Genomic DNA, 18,979 nt, shown 5'->3' on the forward strand with positions numbered 1-18,979 from the left:
GAAAGGGAATGTTCAGCTCTGTGACTTGAATGCAGATAGCACAAAGTTGTTTCTGACAGTGCTTCTGTCTAGATTTTAGATGAAGATATTTCCGTTTCCAACGAAATCGTTAGAGCTATCCAAATATCCACCTAGAGATTCCACAAAAAGAGTGTTTCCAAACTGCTCTATCAAAAGAAAGGTTGAACTCTGTTAGTTGAGGACATACATCACAAAGAAGTTTCTGAGAATGCTTTTGTCTAGATTTTCTATGAGGATATTCCCGTTTCCAACGAAATCTTCACAGTTACCCAAATATCCACGTGCAGATTCTGCAAAAAGAGTGTTTCCAAACTGCTGTATCAAAAGAAAGGTTCAACTCTGTTAGCTGAGGACTCTCAACCCAAATTTGTTTCTGAGAATGCGTCTGTCTAGATTTTATATGAAGATATTCCAGTTTCCCACGAAATCTTCAGTTATCCAAATATCCAGTTGCAGATTCTACAAAAAGACTGTTTCCGAACTGCTCTATCAAAAGAAAGGTTCAACTCTGTTAGTTGAGGACACACATCCCAAATTTGTTTCTGAGAATGATTCTGTCTAGATTTTGTGGGAAGATATTTCCTTTTTCACCATAGGCCTGAATGCGCTTGAAATGTCCCCTTGCATATGGTACGGAATGAGTGTTTCAAACCTGCTCTACGATAGGGAATGTTCAGCTCTGTGACTTGAATGCAGATATCACAAAGTTGTTTCTGACAGTGCTTCTGTCTAGATTTTAGATGAGGTTATTTCCGTTTCCAACGAAATCGTAAGAGCTATCCAAGTATCCACTTAGAGATTCCACCAAAAGAGTGTTTCCAAATTGCTCTATCAAAAGAAATGTTGAAATCTGTTAGTTGAGGACACGCGTCACAAAGAAGTTTCTGAGAACGCTTCTGTCTAGATTTTATATGAAGATATTCCCGTTTCCAAGGAAATCTTCACAGTTATCCAAATATCCACTTGCAGATACAACAAAAAGACTGTTTTCAAACTGCTGTATCAAAGGAAAGGTTCAACTCTGTTAGTTGAGGACACACATCCCAAATTTGTTTCTGAGAATGATTCTCTGTAGATTTTCTCGGAAGATATTTCCTTTTTCACCATAGGCCTGAATGCGCTTGAAATGTCCACTTGCAGATAGTGCAGAAAGAGTGTTTCAAACCTGCTCTATGAAAGGGAATGTTCAGCTCTGTGACTTGAATGCAGATATCACAAAGTTGTTTCTGACAGTGCTTCTGTCTAGATTTTAGATGAAGATATTTCCGTTTCCAACGAAATCGTTAGAGCTATCCAAATATCCACTTAGAGATTCCACAAAAAGAGTGTTTCCAAACTGCTCTATCAAAAGAAAGGTTGAACTCTGTTAGTTGAGGACATACATCACAAAGAAGTTTCTGAGAATGCTTTTGTCTAGATTTTCTATGAAGATATTCCCGTTTCCAACGAAATCTTCACAGTTACCCAAATATCCACCTGCAGATTCTGCAAAAAGAGTGTTTCCAAACTGCTGTCTGAAAAGAAAGGTTGAACTCTGTTAGTTGAGGACACACATCACAAAGAAGTTTCTGAGAATGTTGCTGTCTAGATTTTATATGAGGATATTCCCGTTTCCAACGAAATCTTCACAGTTATCCAAATATCCACTTGCAGATTTTACAAAAAGAGTGTTTCCAAACTGCTGTATCAAATGAAAGATTCAACTCTGTTAGTTGAGGGCACACATCCCAAATAAGTTTCTGAGATTGCTTCTGTCTGGATTTTATATGAAGATATTCCCGTTTCCAACGAAATCTTCACAGTTACCAAAATATCCACGTGCAGATTCTGCAAAAAGAGTGTTTCCAAACTGCTGTATCAAAAGAAAGGTTCAACTTTGTTAGTTGAGGACACACATCCCAAATTTGTTTCTGAGAATGATTCTGTCTAGATTTTGTGGGAAGATATTTCCTTTTTCACCGTAGGCCTGAATGCGCTTGAAATGTCCCCTTGCATATGGTACGGAAAGAGTGTTTCAAACCTGCTCTACGAAAGGGAATGTTCAGCTCTGTGACTTGAATGCAGATATCACAAAGTTGTTTCTGACAGTGCTTCTGTCTAGATTTTAGATGAAGTTATTTCCGTTTCCAACGAAATCGTAAGAGCTATCCAAGTATCCACTCAGAGATTCCACCAAAAGAGTGTTTCCAAATTGCTCTATCAAAAGAAAAGTTGAAATCTGTTAGTTGAGGACACGCGTCACAATGAAGTTTCTGAGAACGCTTCTGTCTAGATTTTATATGAAGATATTCCCGTTTCCAAGGAAATCTTCACAGTTATCCAAATATCCACTTGCAGATACAACAAAAAGACTGTTTTCAAACTGCTGTATCAAAGGAAAGGTTCAACTCTGTTAGTTGAGGACACACATCCCAAATTTGTTTCTGAGAATGATTCTCTGTAGATTTTCTCGGAAGATATTTCCTTTTTCACCATAGGCCTGAATGCGCTTGAAATGTCCACTTGCAGATAGTGCAGAAAGAGTGTTTCAAACCTGCTCTATGAAAGGGAATGTTCAGCTCTGTGACTTGAATGCAGATATCACAAAGTTGTTTCTGACAGTGCTTCTGTCTAGATTTTAGATGAAGATATTTCCGTTTCCAACGAAATCGTTAGAGCTATCCAAATATCCACTTAGAGATTCCACAAAAAGAGTGTTTCCAAACTGCTCTATCAAAAGAAAGGTTGAACTCTGTTAGTTGAGGACATACATCACAAAGAAGTTTCTGAGAATGCTTTTGTCTAGATTTTCTATGAAGATATTCCCGTTTCCAACGAAATCTTCACAGTTACCCAAATATCCACCTGCAGATTCTGCAAAAAGAGTGTTTCCAAACTGCTGTCTGAAAAGAAAGGTTGAACTCTGTTAGTTGAGGACACACATCACAAAGAAGTTTCTGAGAATGCTGCTGTCTAGATTTTATATGAGGATATTCCCGTTTCCAACGAAATCTTCACAGTTATCCAAATATCCACTTGCAGATTTTACAAAAAGAGTGTTTCCAAACTGCTGTATCAAATGAAAGATTCAACTCTGTTAGTTGAGGGCACACATCCCAAATAAGTTTCTGAGATTGCTTCTGTCTGGATTTTATATGAAGATATTCCCGTTTCCAACGAAATCTTCACAGTTATCCAAATATCCACTTGCAGATACTACAAAAAGACGGTTTCCAAACTGCTGTATCAAAAGAAAGGTTTAACTCTGTTAGTTGAGGACACACATCCCAAATTTGTTTCTGAGAATGATTCTGTCTAGATTTTATGGGAAGATATTTCCTTTTTCACCATAGGCCTGAATGCGCTTGAAATGTCCCCTTGCATATGGGACGGAAAGAGTGTTTGAAACCCGCTCTACGAAAGGGAATGTTCAGCTCTGTGACTTGAATGCAGATAGCACAAAGTTGTTTCTGACAGTGCTTCTGTCTAGATTTTAGATGAAGATATTTCCGTTTCCAACGAAATCGTTAGAGCTATCCAAATATCCACTTAGAGATTCCACAAAAAGAGTGTTTCCAAACTGCTCTATCAAAAGAAAGGTTGAACTCTGATAGTTGAGGACATACATCACAAAGAAGTTTCTGAGAATGCTTTTGTCTAGATTTTCTATGAAGATATTCCCGTTTCCAACGAAATCTTCACAGTTACCCAAATATCCACGTGCAGATTCTGCAAAAAGAGTGTTTCCAAACTGCTGTATCAAAAGAAAGGTTCAACTTTGTTAGTTGAGGACACACATCCCAAATTTGTTTCTGAGAATGATTCTGTCTAGATTTTGTGGGAAGATATTTCCTTTTTCACCATAGGCCTGAATGCGCTTGAAATGTCCCCTTGCATATGGTACGGAAAGAGTGTTTCAAACCTGCTCTACGAAAGGGAATGTTCAGCTCTGTGACTTGAATGCAGATATCACAAAGTTGTTTCTGACAGTGCTTCTGTCTAGATTTTAGATGAAGTTATTTCCGTTTCCAACGAAATCGTAAGAGCTATCCAAGTATCCACTCAGAGATTCCACCAAAAGTGTGTTTCCAAATTGCTCTATCAAAAGAAAAGTTGAAATCTGTTAGTTGAGGACACGCGTCACAAAGAAGTTTCTGAGAACGCTTCTGTCTAGATTTTATATGAAGATATTCCCGTTTCCAAGGAAATCTTCACAGTTATCCAAATATCCACTTGCAGATACAACAAAAAGACTGTTTTCAAACTGCTGTATCAAAGGAAAGGTTCAACTCTGTTAGTTGAGGACACACATCCCAAATTTGTTTCTGAGAATGATTCTCTGTAGATTTTCTCGGAAGATATTTCCTTTTTCACCATAGGCCTGAATGCGCTTGAAATGTCCACTTGCAGATAGTGCAGAAAGAGTGTTTCAAACCTGCTCTATGAAAGGGAATGTTCAGCTCTGTGACTTGAATGCAGATATCACAAAGTTGTTTCTGACAGTGCTTCTGTCTAGATTTTAGATGAAGATATTTCCGTTTCCAACGAAATCGTTAGAGCTATCCAAATATCCACTTAGAGATTCCACAAAAAGAGTGTTTCCAAACTGCTCTATCAAAAGAAAGGTTGAACTCTGTTAGTTGAGGACATACATCACAAAGAAGTTTCTGAGAATGCTTTTGTCTAGATTTTCTATGAAGATATTCCCGTTTCCAACGAAATCTTCACAGTTACCCAAATATCCACCTGCAGATTCTGCAAAAAGAGTGTTTCCAAACTGCTGTCTGAAAAGAAAGGTTGAACTCTGTTAGTTGAGGACACACATCACAAAGAAGTTTCTGAGAATGCTGCTGTCTAGATTTTATATGAGGATATTCCCGTTTCCAACGAAATCTTCACAGTTATCCAAATATCCACTTGCAGATTTTACAAAAAGAGTGTTTCCAAACTGCTGTATCAAATGAAAGATTCAACTCTGTTAGTTGAGGGCACACATCCCAAATAAGTTTCTGAGATTGCTTCTGTCTGGATTTTATATGAAGATATTCCCGTTTCCAACGAAATCTTCACAGTTATCCAAATATCCACTTGCAGATACTACAAAAAGACGGTTTCCAAACTGCTGTATCAAAAGAAAGGTTTAACTCTGTTAGTTGAGGACACACATCCCAAATTTGTTTCTGAGAATGATTCTGTCTAGATTTTATGGGAAGATATTTCCTTTTTCACCATAGGCCTGAATGCGCTTGAAATGTCCCCTTGCATATGGGACGGAAAGAGTGTTTGAAACCTGCTCTACGAAAGGGAATGTTCAGCTCTGTGACTTGAATGCAGATAGCACAAAGTTGTTTCTGACAGTGCTTCTGTCTAGATTTTAGATGAAGATATTTCCGTTTCCAACGAAATCGTTAGAGCTATCCAAATATCCACTTAGAGATTCCACAAAAAGAGTGTTTCCAAACTGCTCTATCAAAAGAAAGGTTGAACTCTGTTAGTTGAGGACATACATCACAAAGAAGTTTCTGAGAATGCTTTTGTCTAGATTTTCTATGAAGATATTCCCGTTTCCAACGAAATCTTCACAGTTACCCAAATATCCACGTGCAGATTCTGCAAAAAGAGTGTTTCCAAACTGCTGTATCAAAAGAAAGGTTCAACTTTGTTAGTTGAGGACACACATCCCAAATTTGTTTCTGAGAATGATTCTGTCTAGATTTTGTGGGAAGATATTTCCTTTTTCACCATAGGCCTGAATGCGCTTGAAATGTCCCCTTGCATATGGTACGGAAAGAGTGTTTCAAACCTGCTCTACGAAAGGGAATGTTCAGCTCTGTGACTTGAATGCAGATATCACAAAGTTGTTTCTGACAGTGCTTCTGTCTAGATTTTAGATGAAGTTATTTCCGTTTCCAACGAAATCGTAAGAGCTATCCAAGTATCCACTCAGAGATTCCACCAAAAGAGTGTTTCCAAATTGCTCTATCAAAAGAAAAGTTGAAATCTGTTAGTTGAGGACACGCGTCACAAAGAAGTTTCTGAGAACGCTTCTGTCTAGATTTTATATGAAGATATTCCCGTTTCCAAGGAAATCTTCACAGTTATCCAAATATCCACTTGCAGATACAACAAAAAGACTGTTTTCAAACTGCTGTATCAAAGGAAAGGTTCAACTCTGTTAGTTGAGGACACACATCCCAAATTTGTTTCTGAGAATGATTCTCTGTAGATTTTCTCGGAAGATATTTCCTTTTTCACCATAGGCCTGAATGCGCTTGAAATGTCCACTTGCAGATAGTGCAGAAAGAGTGTTTCAAACCTGCTCTATGAAAGGGAATGTTCAGCTCTGTGACTTGAATGCAGATAGCACAAAGTTGTTTCTGACAGTGCTTCTGTCTAGATTTTAGATGAAGATATTTCCGTTTCCAACGAAATCGTTAGAGCTATCCAAATATCCACTTAGAGATTCCACAAAAAGAGTGTTTCCAAACTGCTCTATCAAAAGAAAGGTTGAACTCTGTTAGTTGAGGACATACATCACAAAGAAGTTTCTGAGAATGCTTTTGTCTAGATTTTCTATGAAGATATTCCCGTTTCCAACGAAATCTTCACAGTTACCCAAATATCCACCTGCAGATTCTGCAAAAAGAGTGTTTCCAAACTGCTGTCTGAAAAGAAAGGTTGAACTCTGTTAGTTGAGGACACACATCACAAAGAAGTTTCTGAGAATGTTGCTGTCTAGATTTTATATGAGGATATTCCCGTTTCCAACGAAATCTTCACAGTTATCCAAATATCCACTTGCAGATTTTACAAAAAGAGTGTTTCCAAACTGCTGTATCAAATGAAAGATTCAACTCTGTTAGTTGAGGGCACACATCCCAAATAAGTTTCTGAGATTGCTTCTGTCTGGATTTTATATGAAGATATTCCCGTTTCCAACGAAATCTTCACAGTTACCAAAATATCCACGTGCAGATTCTGCAAAAAGAGTGTTTCCAAACTGCTGTATCAAAAGAAAGGTTCAACTTTGTTAGTTGAGGACACACATCCCAAATTTGTTTCTGAGAATGATTCTGTCTAGATTTTGTGGGAAGATATTTCCTTTTTCACCGTAGGCCTGAATGCGCTTGAAATGTCCCCTTGCATATGGTACGGAAAGAGTGTTTCAAACCTGCTCTACGAAAGGGAATGTTCAGCTCTGTGACTTGAATGCAGATATCACAAAGTTGTTTCTGACAGTTCTTCTGTCTAGATTTTAGATGAAGTTATTTCCGTTTCCAACGAAATCGTAAGAGCTATCCAAGTATCCACTCAGAGATTCCACCAAAAGAGTGTTTCCAAATTGCTCTATCAAAAGAAAAGTTGAAATCTGTTAGTTGAGGACACGCGTCACAATGAAGTTTCTGAGAACGCTTCTGTCTAGATTTTATATGAAGATATTCCCGTTTCCAAGGAAATCTTCACAGTTATCCAAATATCCACTTGCAGATACAACAAAAAGACTGTTTTCAAACTGCTGTATCAAAGGAAAGGTTCAACTCTGTTAGTTGAGGACACACATCCCAAATTTGTTTCTGAGAATGATTCTCTGTAGATTTTCTCGGAAGATATTTCCTTTTTCACCATAGGCCTGAATGCGCTTGAAATGTCCACTTGCAGATAGTGCAGAAAGAGTGTTTCAAACCTGCTCTATGAAAGGGAATGTTCAGCTCTGTGACTTGAATGCAGATATCACAAAGTTGTTTCTGACAGTGCTTCTGTCTAGATTTTAGATGAAGATATTTCCGTTTCCAACGAAATCGTTAGAGCTATCCAAATATCCACTTAGAGATTCCACAAAAAGAGTGTTTCCAAACTGCTCTATCAAAAGAAAGGTTGAACTCTGTTAGTTGAGGACATACATCACAAAGAAGTTTCTTAGAATGCTTTTGTCTAGATTTTCTATGAAGATATTCCCGTTTCCAACGAAATCTTCACAGTTACCCAAATATCCACCTGCAGATTCTGCAAAAAGAGTGTTTCCAAACTGCTGTCTGAAAAGAAAGGTTGAACTCTGTTAGTTGAGGACACACATCACAAAGAAGTTTCTGAGAATGCTGCTGTCTAGATTTTATATGAGGATATTCCCGTTTCCAACGAAATCTTCACAGTTATCCAAATATCCACTTGCAGATTTTACAAAAAGAGTGTTTCCAAACTGCTGTATCAAATGAAAGATTCAACTCTGTTAGTTGAGGGCACACATCCCAAATAAGTTTCTGAGATTGCTTCTGTCTGGATTTTATATGAAGATATTCCCGTTTCCAACGAAATCTTCACAGTTATCCAAATATCCACTTGCAGATACTACAAAAAGACGGTTTCCAAACTGCTGTATCAAAAGAAAGGTTTAACTCTGTTAGTTGAGGACACACATCCCAAATTTGTTTCTGAGAATGATTCTGTCTAGATTTTATGGGAAGATATTTCCTTTTTCACCATAGGCCTGAATGCGCTTGAAATGTCCCCTTGCATATGGGACGGAAAGAGTGTTTGAAACCTGCTCTACGAAAGGGAATGTTCAGCTCTGTGACTTGAATGCAGATAGCACAAAGTTGTTTCTGACAGTGCTTCTGTCTAGATTTTAGATGAAGATATTTCCGTTTCCAACGAAATCGTTAGAGCTATCCAAATATCCACTTAGAGATTCCACAAAAAGAGTGTTTCCAAACTGCTCTATCAAAAGAAAGGTTGAACTCTGTTAGTTGAGGACATACATCACAAAGAAGTTTCTGAGAATGCTTTTGTCTAGATTTTCTATGAAGATATTCCCGTTTCCAACGAAATCTTCACAGTTACCCAAATATCCACCTGCAGATTCTGCAAATAGAGTGTTTCCAAACTGCTGTCTGAAAAGAAAGGTTGAACTCTGTTAGTTGAGGACACACATCACAAAGAAGTTTCTGAGAATGTTGCTGTCTAGATTTTATATGAGGATATTCCCGTTTCCAACGAAATCTTCACAGTTATCCAAATATCCACTTGCAGATTTTACAAAAAGAGTGTTTCCAAACTGCTGTATCAAATGAAAGATTCAACTCTGTTAGTTGAGGGCACACATCCCAAATAAGTTTCTGAGATTGCTTCTGTCTGGATTTTATATGAAGATATTCCCGTTTCCAACGAAATCTTCACAGTTACCAAAATATCCACGTGCAGATTCTGCAAAAAGAGTGTTTCCAAACTGCTGTATCAAAAGAAAGGTTCAACTTTGTTAGTTGAGGACACACATCCCAAATTTGTTTCTGAGAATGATTCTGTCTAGATTTTGTGGGAAGATATTTCCTTTTTCACCGTAGGCCTGAATGCGCTTGAAATGTCCCCTTGCATATGGTACGGAAAGAGTGTTTCAAACCTGCTCTACGAAAGGGAATGTTCAGCTCTGTGACTTGAATGCAGATATCACAAAGTTGTTTCTGACAGTGCTTCTGTCTAGATTTTAGATGAAGTTATTTCCGTTTCCAACGAAATCGTAAGAGCTATCCAAGTATCCACTCAGAGATTCCACCAAAAGAGTGTTTCCAAATTGCTCTATCAAAAGAAAAGTTGAAATCTGTTAGTTGAGGACACGCGTCACAATGAAGTTTCTGAGAACGCTTCTGTCTAGATTTTATATGAAGATATTCCCGTTTCCAAGGAAATCTTCACAGTTATCCAAATATCCACTTGCAGATACAACAAAAAGACTGTTTTCAAACTGCTGTATCAAAGGAAAGGTTCAACTCTGTTAGTTGAGGACACACATCCCAAATTTGTTTCTGAGAATGATTCTCTGTAGATTTTCTCGGAAGATATTTCCTTTTTCACCATAGGCCTGAATGCGCTTGAAATGTCCACTTGCAGATAGTGCAGAAAGAGTGTTTCAAACCTGCTCTATGAAAGGGAATGTTCAGCTCTGTGACTTGAATGCAGATATCACAAAGTTGTTTCTGACAGTGCTTCTGTCTAGATTTTAGATGAAGATATTTCCGTTTCCAACGAAATCGTTAGAGCTATCCAAATATCCACTTAGAGATTCCACAAAAAGAGTGTTTCCAAACTGCTCTATCAAAAGAAAGGTTGAACTCTGTTAGTTGAGGACATACATCACAAAGAAGTTTCTGAGAATGCTTTTGTCTAGATTTTCTATGAAGATATTCCCGTTTCCAACGAAATCTTCACAGTTACCCAAATATCCACCTGCAGATTCTGCAAAAAGAGTGTTTCCAAACTGCTGTCTGAAAAGAAAGGTTGAACTCTGTTAGTTGAGGACACACATCACAAAGAAGTTTCTGAGAATGCTGCTGTCTAGATTTTATATGAGGATATTCCCGTTTCCAACGAAATCTTCACAGTTATCCAAATATCCACTTGCAGATTTTACAAAAAGAGTGTTTCCAAACTGCTGTATCAAATGAAAGATTCAACTCTGTTAGTTGAGGGCACACATCCCAAATAAGTTTCTGAGATTGCTTCTGTCTGGATTTTATATGAAGATATTCCCGTTTCCAACGAAATCTTCACAGTTATCCAAATATCCACTTGCAGATACTACAAAAAGACTGTTTCCAAACTGCTGTATCAAAAGAAAGGTTTAACTCTGTTAGTTGAGGACACACATCCCAAATTTGTTTCTGAGAATGATTCTGTCTAGATTTTATGGGAAGATATTTCCTTTTTCACCATAGGCCTGAATGCGCTTGAAATGTCCCCTTGCATATGGGACGGAAAGAGTGTTTGAAACCTGCTCTACGAAAGGGAATGTTCAGCTCTGTGACTTGAATGCAGATAGCACAAAGTTGTTTCTGACAGTGCTTCTGTCTAGATTTTAGATGAAGATATTTCCGTTTCCAACGAAATCGTTAGAGCTATCCAAATATCCACTTAGAGATTCCACAAAAAGAGTGTTTCCAAACTGCTCTATCAAAAGAAAGGTTGAACTCTGTTAGTTGAGGACATACATCACAAAGAAGTTTCTGAGAATGCTTTTGTCTAGATTTTCTATGAAGATATTCCCGTTTCCAACGAAATCTTCACAGTTACCCAAATATCCACGTGCAGATTCTGCAAAAAGAGTGTTTCCAAACTGCTGTATCAAAAGAAAGGTTCAACTTTGTTAGTTGAGGACACACATCCCAAATTTGTTTCTGAGAATGATTCTGTCTAGATTTTGTGGGAATATATTTCCTTTTTCACCATAGGCCTGAATGCGCTTGAAATGTCCCCTTGCATATGGTACGGAAAGAGTGTTTCAAACCTGCTCTACGAAAGGGAATGTTCAGCTCTGTGACTTGAATGCAGATATCACAAAGTTGTTTCTGACAGTGCTTCTGTCTAGATTTTAGATGAAGTTATTTCCGTTTCCAACGAAATCGTAAGAGCTATCCAAGTATCCACTCAGAGATTCCACCAAAAGAGTGTTTCCAAATTGCTCTATCAAAAGAAAAGTTGAAATCTGTTAGTTGAGGACACGCGTCACAAAGAAGTTTCTGAGAACGCTTCTGTCTAGATTTTATATGAAGATATTCCCGTTTCCAAGGAAATCTTCACAGTTATCCAAATATCCACTTGCAGATACAACAAAAAGACTGTTTTCAAACTGCTGTATCAAAGGAAAGGTTCAACTCTGTTAGTTGAGGACACACATCCCAAATTTGTTTCTGAGAATGATTCTCTGTAGATTTTCTCGGAAGATATTTCCTTTTTCACCATAGGCCTGAATGCGCTTGAAATGTCCACTTGCAGATAGTGCAGAAAGAGTGTTTCAAACCTGCTCTATGAAAGGGAATGTTCAGCTCTGTGACTTGAATGCAGATATCACAAAGTTGTTTCTGACAGTGCTTCTGTCTAGATTTTAGATGAAGATATTTCCGTTTCCAACGAAATCGTTAGAGCTATCCAAATATCCACTTAGAGATTCCACAAAAAGAGTGTTTCCAAACTGCTCTATCAAAAGAAAGGTTGAACTCTGTTAGTTGAGGACATACATCACAAAGAAGTTTCTGAGAATGCTTTTGTCTAGATTTTCTATGAAGATATTCCCGTTTCCAACGAAATCTTCACAGTTACCCAAATATCCACCTGCAGATCCTGCAAAAAGAGTGTTTCCAAACTGCTGTCTGAAAAGAAAGGTTGAACTCTGTTAGTTGAGGACACACATCACAAAGAAGTTTCTGAGAATGTTGCTGTCTAGATTTTATATGAGGATATTCCCGTTTCCAACGAAATCTTCACAGTTATCCAAATATCCACTTGCAGATTTTACAAAAAGAGTGTTTCCAAACTGCTGTATCAAATGAAAGATTCAACTCTGTTAGTTGAGGGCACACATCCCAAATAAGTTTCTGAGATTGCTTCTGTCTGGATTTTATATGAAGATATTCCCGTTTCCAACGAAATCTTCACAGTTACCAAAATATCCACGTGCAGATTCTGCAAAAAGAGTGTTTCCAAACTGCTGTATCAAAAGAAAGGTTCAACTTTGTTAGTTGAGGACACACATCCCAAATTTGTTTCTGAGAATGATTCTGTCTAGATTTTGTGGGAAGATATTTCCTTTTTCACCGTAGGCCTGAATGCGCTTGAAATGTCCCCTTGCATATGGTACGGAAAGAGTGTTTCAAACCTGCTCTACGAAAGGGAATGTTCAGCTCTGTGACTTGAATGCAGATATCACAAAGTTGTTTCTGACAGTGCTTCTGTCTAGATTTTAGATGAAGTTATTTCCATTTCCAACGAAATCGTAAGAGCTATCCAAGTATCCACTCAGAGATTCCACCAAAAGAGTGTTTCCAAATTGCTCTATCAAAAGAAAAGTTGAAATCTGTTAGTTGAGGACACGCGTCACAATGAAGTTTCTGAGAACGCTTCTGTCTAGATTTTATATGAAGATATTCCCGTTTCCAAGGAAATCTTCACAGTTATCCAAATATCCACTTGCAGATACAACAAAAAGACTGTTTTCAAACTGCTGTATCAAAGGAAAGGTTCAACTCTGTTAGTTGAGGACACACATCCCAAATTTGTTTCTGAGAATGATTCTCTGTAGATTTTCTCGGAAGATATTTCCTTTTTCACCATAGGCCTGAATGCGCTTGAAATGTCCACTTGCAGATAGTGCAGAAAGAGTGTTTCAAACCTGCTCTATGAAAGGGAATGTTCAGCTCTGTGACTTGAATGCAGATATCACAAAGTTGTTTCTGACAGTGCTTCTGTCTAGATTTTAGATGAAGATATTTCCGTTTCCAACGAAATCGTTAGAGCTATCCAAATATCCACTTAGAGATTCCACAAAAAGAGTGTTTCCAAACTGCTCTATCAAAAGAAAGGTTGAACTCTGTTAGTTGAGGACATACATCACAAAGAAGTTTCTTAGAATGCTTTTGTCTAGATTTTCTATGAAGATATTCCCGTTTCCAACGAAATCTTCACAGTTACCCAAATATCCACCTGCAGATTCTGCAAAAAGAGTGTTTCCAAACTGCTGTCTGAAAAGAAAGGTTGAACTCTGTTAGTTGAGGACACACATCACAAAGAAGTTTCTGAGAATGCTGCTGTCTAGATTTTATATGAGGATATTCCCGTTTCCAACGAAATCTTCACAGTTATCCAAATATCCACTTGCAGATTTTACAAAAAGAGTGTTTCCAAACTGCTGTATCAAATGAAAGATTCAACTCTGTTAGTTGAGGGCACACATCCCAAATAAGTTTCTGAGATTGCTTCTGTCTGGATTTTATATGAAGATATTCCCGTTTCCAACGAAATCTTCACAGTTATCCAAATATCCACTTGCAGATACTACAAAAAGACTGTTTCCAAACTGCTGTATCAAAAGAAAGGTTTAACTCTGTTAGTTGAGGACACACATCCCAAATTTGTTTCTGAGAATGATTCTGTCTAGATTTTATGGGAAGATATTTCCTTTTTCACCATAGGCCTGAATGCGCTTGAAATGTCCCCTTGCATATGGGACGGAAAGAGTGTTTGAAACCTGCTCTACGAAAGGGAATGTTCAGCTCTGTGACTTGAATGCAGATAGCACAAAGTTGTTTCTGACAGTGCTTCTGTCTAGATTTTAGATGAAGATATTTCCGTTTCCAACGAAATCGTTAGAGCTATCCAAATATCCACTTAGAGATTCCACAAAAAGAGTGTTTCCAAACTGCTCTATCAAAAGAAAGGTTGAACTCTGTTAGTTGAGGACATACATCACAAAGAAGTTTCTGAGAATGCTTTTGTCTAGATTTTCTATGAAGATATTCCCGTTTCCAACGAAATCTTCACAGTTACCCAAATATCCACCTGCAGATTCTGCAAAAAGAGTGTTTCCAAACTGCTGTCTGAAAAGAAAGGTTGAACTCTGTTAGTTGAGGACACACATCACAAAGAAGTTTCTGAGAATGCTGCTGTCTAGATTTTATATGAGGATATTCCCGTTTCCAACGAAATCTTCACAGTTATCCAAATATCCACTTGCAGATTTTACAAAAAGAGTGTTTCCAAACTGCTGTATCAAATGAAAGATTCAACTCTGTTAGTTGAGGGCACACATCCCAAATAAGTTTCTGAGATTGCTTCTGTCTGGATTTTATATGAAGATATTCCCGTTTCCAACGAAATCTTCACAGTTACCAAAATATCCACGTGCAGATTCTGCAAAAAGAGTGTTTCCAAACTGCTGTATCAAAAGAAAGGTTCAACTTTGTTAGTTGAGGACACACATCCCAAATTTGTTTCTGAGAATGATTCTGTCTAGATTTTGTGGGAAGATATTTCCTTTTTCACCATAGGCCTGAATGCGCTTGAAATGTCCCCTTGCATATGGTACGGAAAGAGTGTTTCAAACCTGCTCTACGAAAGGGAATGTTCAGCTCTGTGACTTGAATGCAGATATCACAAAGTTGTTTCTGACAGTGCTTCTGTCTAGATTTTAGATGAAGTTATTTCCGTTTCCAACGAAATCGTAAGAGCTATCCAAGTATCCACTCAGAGATTCCACCAAAAGAGTGTTTCCAAATTGCTCTATCAAAAGAAAAGTTGAAATCTGTTAGTTGAGGACACGCGTCACAATGAAGTTTCTGAGAACGCTTCTGTCTAGATTTTATATGAAGATATTCCCGTTTCCAAGGAAATCTTCACAGTTATCCAAATATCCACTTGCAGATACAACAAAAAGACTGTTTTCAAACTGCTGTATCAAAGGAAAGGTTCAACTCTGTTAGTTGAGGACACACATCCCAAATTTGTTTCTGAGAATGATTCTCTGTAGATTTTCTCGGAAGATATTTCCTTTTTCACCATAGGCCTGAATGCGCTTGAAATGTCCACTTGCAGATAGTGCAGAAAGAGTGTTTCAAACCTGCTCTATGAAAGGGAATGTTCAGCTCTGTGACTTGAATGCAGATATCACAAAGTTGTTTCTGACAGTGCTTCTGTCTAGATTTTAGATGAAGATATTTCCGTTTCCAACGAAATCGTTAGAGCTATCCAAATATCCACTTAGAGATTCCACAAAAAGAGTGTTTCCAAACTGCTCTATCAAAAGAAAGGTTGAACTCTGTTAGTTGAGGACATACATCACAAAGAAGTTTCTGAGAATGCTTTTGTCTAGATTTTCTATGAAGATATTCCCGTTTCCAACGAAATCTTCACAGTTACCCAAATATCCACCTGCAGATTCTGCAAAAAGAGTGTTTCCAAACTGCTGTCTGAAAAGAAAGGTTGAACTCTGTTAGTTGAGGACACACATCACAAAGAAGTTTCTGAGAATGCTGCTGTCTAGATATTATATGAGGATATTCCCGTTTCCAACGAAATCTTCACAGTTATCCAAATATCCACTTGCAGATTTTACAAAAAGAGTGTTTCCAAACTGCTGTATCAAATGAAAGATTCAACTCTGTTAGTTGAGGGCACACATCCCAAATAAGTTTCTGAGATTGCTTCTGTCTGGATTTTATATGAAGATATTCCCGTTTCCAACGAAATCTTCACAGTTATCCAAATATCCACTTGCAGATACTACAAAAAGACGGTTTCCAAACTGCTGTATCAAAAGAAAGGTTTAACTCTGTTAGTTGAGGACACACATCCCAAATTTGTTTCTGAGAATGATTCTGTCTAGATTTTATGGGAAGATATTTCCTTTTTCACCATAGGCCTGAATGCGCTTGAAATGTCCCCTTGCATATGGGACGGAAAGAGTGTTTGAAACCTGCTCTACGAAAGGGAATGTTCAGCTCTGTGACTTGAATGCAGATAGCACAAAGTTGTTTCTGACAGTGCTTCTGTCTAGATTTTAGATGAAGATATTTCCGTTTCCAACGAAATCGTTAGAGCTATCCAAATATCCACTTAGAGATTCCACAAAAAGAGTGTTTCCAAACTGCTCTATCAAAAGAAAGGTTGAACTCTGTTAGTTGAGGACATACATCACAAAGAAGTTTCTGAGAATGCTTTTGTCTAGATTTTCTATGAAGATATTCCCGTTTCCAACGAAATCTTCACAGTTACCCAAATATCCACGTGCAGATTCTGCAAAAAGAGTGTTTCCAAACTGCTGTATCAAAAGAAAGGTTCAACTTTGTTAGTTGAGGACACACATCCCAAATTTGTTTCTGAGAATGATTCTGTCTAGATTTTGTGGGAAGATATTTCCTTTTTCACCATAGGCCTGAATGCGCTTGAAATGTCCCCTTGCATATGGTACGGAAAGAGTGTTTCAAACCTGCTCTACGAAAGGGAATGTTCAGCTCTGTGACTTGAATGCAGATATCACAAAGTTGTTTCTGACAGTGCTTCTGTCTAGATTTTAGATGAAGTTATTTCCGTTTCCAACGAAATCGTAAGAGCTATCCAAGTATCCACTCAGAGATTCCACCAAAAGAGTGTTTCCAAATTGCTCTATCAAAAGAAAAGTTGAAATCTGTTAGTTGAGGACACGCGTCACAAAGAAGTTTCTGAGAACGCTTCTGTCTAGATTTTATATGAAGATATTCCCGTTTCCAAGGAAATCTTCACAGTTATCCAAATATCCACTTGCAGATACAACAAAAAGACTGTTTTCAAACTGCTGTATCAAAGGAAAGGTTCAACTCTGTTAGTTGAGGACACACATCCCAAATTTGTTTCTGAGAATGATTCTCTGTAGATTTTCTCGGAAGATATTTCCTTTTTCACCATAGGCCTGAATGCGCTTGAAATGTCCACTTGCAGATAGTGCAGAAAGAGTGTTTCAAACCTGCTCTATGAAAGGGAATGTTCAGCTCTGTGACTTGAATGCAGATATCACAAAGTTGTTTCTGACAGTGCTTCTGTCTAGATTTTAGATGAAGATATTTCCGTTTCCAACGAAATCGTTAGAGCTATCCAAATATCCACTTAGAGATTCCACAAAAAGAGTGTTTCCAAACTGCTCTATCAAAAGAAAGGTTGAACTCTGTTAGTTGAGGACATACATCACAAAGAAGTTTCTGAGAATGCTTTTGTCTAGATTTTCTATGAAGATATTCCCGTTTCCAACGAAATCTTCACAGTTACCCAAATATCCACCTGCAGATTCTGCAAAAAGAGTGTTTCCAAACTGCTGTCTGAAAAGAAAGGTTGAACTCTGTTAGTTGAGGACACACATCACAAAGAAGTTTCTGAGAATGCTGCTGTCTAGATTTTATATGAGGATATTCCCGTTTCCAACGAAATCTTCACAGTTATCCAAATATCCACTTGCAGATTTTACAAAAAGAGTGTTTCCAAACTGCTGTATCAAATGAAAGATTCAACTCTGTTAGTTGAGGGCACACATCCCAAATAAGTTTCTGAGATTGCTTCTGTCTGGATTTTATATGAAGATATTCCCGTTTCCAACGAAATCTTCACAGTTACCAAAATATCCACGTGCAGATTCTGCAAAAAGAGTGTTTCCAAACTGCTGTATCAAAAGAAAGGTTCAACTTTGTTAGTTGAGGACACATATCCCAAATTTGTTTCTGAGAATGATTCTGTCTAGATTTTGTGGGAAGATATTTCCTTTTTCACCATAGGCCTGAATGCGCTTGAAATGTCCCCTTTCGTATGGTACGGAAAGAGTGTTTCAAACCTGCTCTACGAAAGGGAATGTTCAGCTCTGTGACTTGAATGCAGATATCACAAAGTTGTTTCTGACAGTGCTTCTGTCTAGATTTTAGATGAAGTTATTTCCGTTTCCAACGAAATCGTAAGAGCTATCCAAGTATCCACTCAGAGATTCCACCAAAAGAGTGTTTCCAAATTGCTCTATCAAAAGAAAAGTTGAAATCTGTTAGTTGAGGACACGCGTCACAAAGAAGTTTCTGAGAACGCTTCTGTCTAGATTTTATATGAAGATATTCCCGTTTCCAAGGAAATCTTCACAGTTATCCAAATATCCACTTGCAGATACAACAAAAAGACTGTTTTCAAACTGCTGTATCAAAGGAAAGGTTCAACTCTGTTAGTTGAGGACACACATCCCAAATTTGTTTCTGAGAATGATTCTCTGTAGATTTTCTCGGAAGATATTTCCTTTTTCACCATAGGCCTGAATGCGCTTGAAATGTCCACTTGCAGATAGTGCAGAAAGAGTGTTTCAAACCTGCTCTATGAAAGGGAATGTTCAGCTCTGTGACTTGAATGCAGATATCACAAAGTTGTTTCTGACAGTGCTTCTGTCTAGATTTTAGATGAAGATATTTCCGTTTCCAACGAAATCGTTAGAGCTATCCAAATATCCACTTAGAGATTCCACAAAAAGAGTGTTTCCAAACTGCTCTATCAAAAGAAAGGTTGAACTCTGTTAGTTGAGGACATACATCACAAAGAAGTTTCTGAGAATGCTTTTGTCTAGATTTTCTATGAAGATATTCCCGTTTCCAACGAAATCTTCACAGTTACCCAAATATCCACCTGCAGATTCTGCAAAAAGAGTGTTTCCAAACTGCTGTCT

The sequence above is a fragment of the Gorilla gorilla genome, chromosome 14 (genome assembly GCF_029281585.2).
Source record: "Gorilla gorilla gorilla isolate KB3781 chromosome 14, NHGRI_mGorGor1-v2.1_pri, whole genome shotgun sequence".
Classification (NCBI taxonomy): domain Eukaryota; kingdom Metazoa; phylum Chordata; class Mammalia; order Primates; family Hominidae; genus Gorilla; species Gorilla gorilla.